Raw genomic sequence first — 9129 nt, 5'->3', positions numbered from 1 at the left:
TTCATACGTCAACACAACTCAATACTGTCAGTTGTAATTAACTTCGAATCATTTGTAAAACATAAAAAAAATTGTGTTGATAAATAATACAGAAGTAAATATCATTTTATTATTATACATCTACCATCGCAAGAACGATAAATTTTGTGTGCACTAAACAAAAACGAACGCCCGTCCCGTAATATTCACTGTTTCCAGGCGCCCACCCTCTGTGGCTGCATCTGCGCGATCACTCTTAAACGGTTTCAAGGGATCCATTGGACGAGTGCCAGGGTGTGTCTCGCGCCCTGTACGTGTCACGGTGTCCTAAAGTGGCTTTTGTTTTGAATCTAGAGGCACTTCACCAATGGCGTACAATACACTCTTTCATATTAGGATGATCAGCTCCACGTCTTGTTGAATACTGTTGTGCAGTAATTCGGTTGACCGTTGGTGACGAATGTTACACAACAACCGCACGAATTAAGGTAGTATGCGCCTCGAAAGTGCAAGACTTCAATTTTTGCTCAGACTCTCCTCAATGAGTATTTCAACCATTAACTTTCAAAATTGAGAATAAAACTGAGGGGTACCATGCAAATTTTGTTACTAGAGAAAACAAATTACCCAAGATCTACCGAGATTTGAAATTCAAAATGGTCACCATGATTCCTGTGTCAACTCTGCGGGGGAAAAACAAAATTTTCGATTTTCGAAAAACTAAGACGGTGAAAAGTTTTTTTAAACCAAGAGCTTTATAATGAGCCCTCACAAGTGGTGAATCAGAAAAAAATTGTAAAAAGTTTGATAGTCCGAATATCTATCCCTATGGCGCATTCTACCTAAATTATGATATCTAACTTTGGAATGTATCACACATTATTTTAACATTGATCATAGACAGCGGGTGTTTGGTTGTATGTCTATACAGACAAGATGTGCATTCAGGAAATACGGCCAACACACACAAAGTGGCCGTGATGCTGTATTATTCAGAAATTCATGACAATCTCTGACACCACAGACACGAACATGTCGTCGGTCAAATATGCAGTTTTCCCATACATTATTTCGAGGGGGGCAATCTGACGTGTTATTTTTCTTTTATGAATGAGCTGAGACCAACAAATACGTATGAATAAATGTTGTATGTCTTTAAAGCTCAGTAAATTGCCCACAGTTGTAGGTCAAACTGTTGCACTCAAAGGCAGACACGCCTATACCACTACTATACCACCATATAACATGTATTGGCCTGAGGTAACTCGTAAATACCTGTGTTCGGATGTTGTTGGTTGACGATCGATGCAATCTCATCTATATCTGTTAAGAATGAATTCTCACTGGTTTCGTGTATAAACAATAGTTTATTGTACTACTCTTAAATACAATATTGAAATACTTGAGTTCGTTATCCATTATTAATTGTAATAACAAAAAACGAAAACTTTAATGCGGGGCTCGTTTTCACAAAACAACCAAAGACCGTGACGTAACGATGGATTGTCCTAAGATACCAATTCAAAATTATTGACGTTGACATAAGATGTCATTAAAAACGAGTCTATACTCATCAAATCAATTATCAATTCTGAAAGATCAATCACTCAAAAACTGACAATGGCAGGAATGTATTTTATTGTAGGAATTTTCTGTGGAAATTTGTGAGAATTTCAAGGAATGTAGATGGGTAACAAGCTTTTGTGCGAATTGTAAACCGAACAAATGTGGCAATTTTATACTTTACTGGGTTCGGCACGTCTCATTCGTGGAGGATGTTCAACAGTATACACAAAATTAATAGTTTGACCAAACGTTTGGAAAAGAGTGCGTGAAAGTCGTCGAGTCGAAGACGCTGTGTTATTCTTAATGTAACCGATGAAAACGGTAGAATGTAACCCACCAAAACTCTGCCAAATTTATTTCTCTAGCATGGCTGACTAGTCCAGTACTGGCGTTAAGGCTCTCTAGAATAGTAACAAGTCATGAGGCACGAAATGACGAACAACCACACAGTAGAACAAACAACATCCATGTTACATGTATTACTAATTGCATCAAGTCAACAACGTCTACATACAAAATAGCAATATTGTTCTTCAAAAACTACTAATTTACCCGAGCTACTAATATTACTCATTTGTAACAATAATCGTACTGGTCGACCTCAAAAGATAAGGAGTTAAACTTACTTTCAGTACAATAACTTCGTTTCACACTCTTTCCAAATACTCAACAGCTTTTATGAAAATATCACATTACTGCTGAGGTACCTCAGACTTGACCTGGTATTTCAGTAATGCGTAGAATTCACACGCGAATCTAACTCTTGTTCATCAATGAACGCAATTGTAAATCATTATACTGAGCGTCAGCATAGGCGAGAACACACTTAATCGACCACGATGCAGCGTCCGACTCCAAGGCAGCTGCCATAAGCGCACCCATCTCGGATCCTGGTCTTCCACTGGTATCTTCGGAAACACTCGTAGCTCTGCCGAACAGGAACGTGGAACAAAGCGCAAATCTGAAGTCTTCTCACTTATTTAAATTGGGCGCATCGTCAAATGTTCAGTGCAACAATCACATCAAATGTTCTCGTGAGAGAACATTTCTCACAGAGATCTTATTGCCCCTATGGACAGTTTATAGTCGGCAAACAATTTGCTGTTTACGTTGAAATTATAACTTTCAACTCACGGCCATACATCTTTGCGTACAGTGTATTGCTTAGGGGCCGTCGATAATAAAAGCTGACGCACAAGAAAGGTAATTCCTTCGTTTTACTTGAAACCCCCTCCCTCCCCCCTCAAAAAGAAAGTTCTTATGCGAAATCAATTTCCTCATTATGATGCCGTTTCTGACAAACCCACCACACGCACCTATCCGATCACCCTCCCATGAAAAAATACTGGAAGGGCACAGTAATTAATAAATCTCCACTTTACGCGTTTCAATTTTTTCGACAGAACAGTTTAATGTATCTCGCACGTAGGAAAATGTTTCACATACATGTTTCACGTTGAAAAAGCATACAAGTTTTTATTTCACATTCATGTCTTTTCGTTGTCTTTTCTGTCTCCGTATTTTGTGGTCATTCTGTTCTCGATGAACGCGAAGGTAATTTTGCGTTCTCGCTGCAAAGTCGCACTTCGAAAACAATAGAAAATCCTTATGCGATTTTGACGCACACAAAACGAAATGAGCTTTTACCCCCTCCCCCTAAACGAAAGAATTACGTTTGTCGTGCGTCAGCTTTTATTATCGACGGCCCCTTATATACGTGCACAGCTTGCAATTGTGAGAAGTGTTCGTTCAATCGACTTAGTCGAGGATGGCATAGACATTACATCAACAGTAGAGAGTTCGATCTCTACCAATCAAATGCATATTCACCAACTTGAGGAAAACATGAAAATACACAAATATCTGAACTTAAAAAACTAAACCTTCAACTTCAAGTGCAGTGTGCTTAAAAGTGACTCGAGAGAAAGTTTCCGCGCTGGACTGTCTACCTATGCAGTAATTGATAAACAAGAACTCCTAGATGATACATATATACACAGCTCGCAAAATCTACTCGTTACACTAGCCATTAAAAGTACATTCTTATACTCATGCTGCCCACTGCATCACAATGTTATCTGTTGCTGTGGTGAGACCCTCGTGCGAAAGTTCAAAGAATTGTTCTCAAGTCATTGTCTTATTAACACGATTGGAACTAATTTTGGATAATTGGATTTTCATATTTTTCAAATTTCTCAAAAGTGTTAGGTGCCATATAGCTGAATGTTGCAATATCCCAAATTACTCATAAAAAAAAGTGTGTAATGTAAAAAGGAACGCAGATGAGATTACATTTGCAGATTAAATCGACATTACTTCACAATCCAATTATCCCAAATTAGTTCCAATCGTGTTTATTTGCACTTGGTAAAATGCATATTCCTGCGCAAGCTCCGTAATGGTATGCTATAAGCGTCAGCGTCTTGGAAAAGTGTGTTCAAGATAGTTTGGTCTTTGATCGAGTTATTTCTGCAATGTATCTATACACACAAGATGACGCGGATCAGTACAGCGACGACAACCCCCAGTAACTGGGAGCTTTTCCGATCTTACGGAGGACATCTTCCCGTCAAGACCGCCGCAAAAGCCGGTGCACACTCAAGTTATTGAAGACAGATCCGAGCGAGGTCGACCGTCGTCTCGGACGCCCTCCTTCGGCTCGACGACGCATCGATCGGAGACAATGCCAATTGAAGAACCAAAGGGTTTTTCATCTCCTATTGGACGTTTTTTTGGCTCGTTTTGCTGGTGATTCTCTTGGTTCTCACAGTGGTAATGCTCATTGCTTTTATTCAACCCGTAAGGAGTGGAAGTAGTGAAGTTTCAGGAACAGCGCCATCAACGACTCTTCACCTAAGCACACCTTTCCACCGGCCTTGATTGCCGACGAATGATGTAGCGAAGATGTACGACCTTGATCTCACTATTTGACCTTGACGACCAAGAATACTTGGGTTCGGTTCGAGTGACTGAATCGTGCTCAGAAAATACAAAATTTATCATTCAGCGTTTTAACAATCATCCCGGACAAGATATCCCTGTCACGTGACGTGACGGCTAAGTGGAGCCTCTGGAGGTACGGAGACAACTTTATTTTTAAAGATATCAATCTTGCACCATGATCAATATTACGTCATTGTCATTGGTGAATTTAAAGGAATTATGTATCAGGGTTTAGCAGGGCTCTACATCAGTGAATACACAGATACAAATGGTGATCTTCGGTAAGATTCTTGACCTTGAATTTTAGCACGATCCTCTAACTTTTCACAAGTTTTCTGTGTCACTTATTTAGCCTCATTTTAAAATTTGATTTCTCGAGAGCATACTCTGTTGTCACCATATCACATCATACAACATATCTCATACATCATATTACCATATCGCACTTAAACACAACCAAACATACCTCGCCATACCACACTACATCATGCAACACAACACCATACAGTACCACAAGACATACCACATCACACCACAAAACACCAAATAATACCATACCATACAATAATCTACTCCTTGTCATACAATGCAGCACAACACCTAATCATACCGAACCGTACCATGCCATTCTATATAAACAGCATACCTAACCAAACCGCAAAACACGTGATGATCTCCCACGTCACACAAAAGCCTGCCATACCCTAATGTACTGTACAGTACAAGACTATACGATACCTCACCACACCTTATCACACCATACCATACCACACTATGCCATGCCATGCCACACTACACCACACCAAACCACACAACACCACATCACACCACCCCACACTATACCATACCATACCATACCATACTATGCCATGCCATGCCACACTACAACACACCAAACCACACAACACCACATCACACCACACCATACTATGCCATGCCATGCCATGCCATGCCACGCCACGCCACACTACACCACATCACACCACACCGCACAATACTATACCATACCAGGTATGGCATACCATACATTACCACATCATACCTACCGTTCCACGCGATGCAATACCTTGCGATACTACATATTATTTAAACCAAGAGTCGCGAGAATGTACACATCTAAATGGTAAATATCAAAAACACTGCGTTCAAAAACACTACGTCACATAATACAAAAGGCGCTAATCACTATTGAACTAGAAAGTTGTTTACACCCCATACATGAAAGTCTCAGGTAAGCCCAAGGGCCTACATTAAATTGAAATAATCAAGACATGATAGCTAAGTTCAGACAAATACGCAAAATATATTTCATTTCTTAACTTCATGGTTGACAGAATATACATATAAGATGCATGAAAATTATACTAAAAGAAAAGAAAACTTAGGTGTTACATCTACACTAACATTATATGTGCACAAACTTAGTCGGTGTAACTGTTTATGAATACCATCAAGGGCATATCGCGTATATGATTGTCATTTGCATATTTAAGTCTGACCAATACGACTAATTGAAGTTCAGACACATTGTGAATGAGTAATTGTGACTTGAAATGTACGAACATTTTAAAAAGAAAGTACGGTGAAGATATGTTGGTTTCAGATATTGACTGAAGTCAGCAAATTTCAGGAAGTTTTGCAGAGTTTGTGTGTGTTTAAGAGTTTAGGAAAGAGTGAGACAGAGAATGAGAGAAAGGTAGGCTGACAGAGACAGACAGACAGACAGACAGACTGCAGGGAGGGTGGAAGGGGAGAGGGGTACATGAATTAAGAGTTTGAAGAATTGTATGTAAAAAACTGTCTTCAATAGTACACGTGATCGTACTCAGTATAATGCCGCAGAACAACATGTATCACAGTGCACATGAATTCTGGCTAAATAGTATCCACTTTCCATCTACAACTATAGCATGGGAAATAGTTTTATACCATCTCCCAATTACAATATGTACAGTGTCATCTCATGATTATAATCTTATGATTACAAATATTTACTTGACATAACACCTCAAAACATAAACTTCGTACCTACTACACTTACGTTAAAAGGTTGTTACAAAAATGTCAGTTCTTATCAAATACTTCCTTTGTGAAGCTTTAAATATATATATAATTCTAAAACTACAAACTACAATTCACTATGTCAAGACAAATATATGATGCTTGTAGATTGTTGTTACGTCATATAGTAGTGTAAGTTGAGATGCACATAATCTAATCTCTAATCATGCTCAGCTACAGTGAGATATCACATCATTGCATGATAATTGCAAACGTTGCCAGTTTCCTACATGTGTGCCACAGTTTTTGTTTACTCATTAAAAGACATGACTATGTCATGCAACTGCATGAATATATATAATAAAGCACGGGGTAACATTTCAGTTGAAAACAATTTGTTAGGTAAGGTCTTGAAAAATCACAGTATATATATATACTTTAATCTAGTTTTTTAATCGGCAGTACTGAAATTGATTAAGGTGCGTAGTTCGTCTCTTTCGCTCTTCTTCCCTATTCCTCTGCAATAGTCAGACCTTACAAATGAAGAGTTGTACCCTTACCATATATATCAACGAAAAGTGTAAATGCTTAAAGGACTGAATATATTGATTCATCCTATGCAAATTCTTCTGTTTTATTATTAATTAATGGTATACTGTCACCTGTTCCAATTTTGCCACAGTTACCATGGAAAGAGAAAATCTAACCAATCACAGACTTTAAGCGGGTGGCCGCTTTTTAAAAACAGCGCCCTCACATGGGCATTGTCAATACCAAGGAGCGCCCATTTGACCATATATGGGTATATTTAGATTACAGGTGACTGTATACCTTTAATGGTCAACTTGAGCGATCCTTACGCATCGACTGTTTTCATATTTATTTTACCAAAACACGAATGCGTTTCTGGGATAGGTTAGGATGGGTTAGGGATGGTTCGGTTGTTATCATCATGTTTTCATCCACTTACAATCATTAAAGCCTCGTTCAAGAGCAGCACATTATTCCTAGCAATGTACAGCCGCATCAGACTCTGACTTACACCTCTGGAAAGTAATCTATCGAATATTGACCATGAATCTCAAGAATATACTCATTTTCCCATATAGCCAACCTGCATGTCTGCATTTTAAAAAATCACAAAATTTTACGCATTTGGAAAATTCTCATCGAGAAATCTCGCAATATCTCGCTCATATTTCTCCAACCAATTGATGTTTATTTTCACGTGATCAACAGCTATGTCGAAAGCTTTCTTCACTCCAGCACTTTGGGGCAGCTTATTCCTCATCGACATGAACTGTAAGATGATTATTTGAAATAACAATGGGAAAGAAGGCATTAGTTTCTCTATTCATTTAAAGTCATGGAGCCGTTTGTAGCATTGTTCTCATTGATAGTGCTTTGACAATTTCACTATGATTGTGAAATCTCTCGAGATCTCTCGAGACTTCGATATTCATTCTATGAATTGTTGCCTGCACTATATATTGAATGACAACACGACGCAAGTATAGTCTGTATCATTGGCCTTTGTCCTTTCCTTAAAAATGTTAATGATTGGGTTTGTTCTGTGTAATGTCATTAAATGTCCGATAAACACGATAGTCACCCAAGATCTCGTAAAGTCTCGCACAGTTAAGTACGTGGTCCATCCTCAGCATACTGAGGAAAATAAAGCATCCAGGTATGTAGTTTACTACGTAGGTGCGTGGTCGTACTGTTTGAAAATGGTTTACCTGCTGCAGCTGTGAGTTCCTATTAACAGATCTAAGTGTCTTCCAAATACGTGTCAAAGCCCATACGTTGCCTCTTGTTCTGTAAAAAAAATCCAAAAACTCAAAATAATGACAAACTTCATAAGGGCAAAGACAAATAGACTAAACAAACAGGACAAACGTAACAACCTTGCACACACGTGATAATTGACCACGCATCTCAAGTAAAGTACATACAGAGATATATAGATACAAAATTACGTACATAGTCTGATACATAGTCTGATAAATACATACATACATACATACATACATACATACATACATACATACATACATACATACATACATACATACATACATACATACATACGTACGTCCGTTTGATGTGCATAGAATTGGTCTGTTTTTGAATCTCTATCAGAAAAAAAAGTCTTTTGGTTTTACTTACGACTCAAGAATATCATCAAAATGCTCTATGACAAAATCCACTGCAAGACCGCTGCCAATCGGTGACTCGCTGACCTTCGTAACAAGTCTATCTCCCCCAGACGATATGATTGAATCATTCAAACACCACATCATATACCTGTGAAATGATGGAGTATCACGACTGAACACAATGTTTGGAGGCGTTACTGTATGGTTTTTATCGATAAAAATTACATTGAAAAACAAACTTATTTTAGTTTTGTCAACAAAATGTAAAGTGTTGTGTATTGATGATCTTTTTGTCGCCTGCGTGAATGATTTGGAGATAAATACCACGAAATATTACCACGGGAATATTATGTGAATCTAGCAATAATATTTCATACACATTCCCCAATGTAACTAGGTCTCGAGTAATGTAATTCTCCTATAAGTGTTTTCATGCATATAAACAGTTGTTAGCGTTTAAATTTGTCACAGCGCAAGATTC

At 38.2% G+C, this 9129-nt stretch overlaps 1 long non-coding RNA gene across 1 annotated transcript; it reads right to left on the bottom strand.

Moving 5' to 3' along the window:
• Positions 1-6652: 6652 nt before the first annotated feature.
• Positions 6653-8798, bottom strand: LOC139124493 (uncharacterized). Its single transcript, XR_011549929.1, has 3 exons — positions 8659-8798; positions 8229-8307; positions 6653-7789 (listed from the first exon to the last, which is right to left on the bottom strand). It is a non-coding gene; the product is annotated as an uncharacterized lncRNA (long non-coding RNA).
• Positions 8799-9129: the final 331 nt, after the last annotated feature.

Source organism: Ptychodera flava (genome assembly GCF_041260155.1).
Source record: "Ptychodera flava strain L36383 chromosome 23 unlocalized genomic scaffold, AS_Pfla_20210202 Scaffold_24__1_contigs__length_23054250_pilon, whole genome shotgun sequence".
Taxonomy (NCBI): domain Eukaryota; kingdom Metazoa; phylum Hemichordata; class Enteropneusta; family Ptychoderidae; genus Ptychodera; species Ptychodera flava.
Note: the sequence above shows the minus strand (reverse complement) of the source record. Positions and strands in the feature narration are given on the sequence as shown.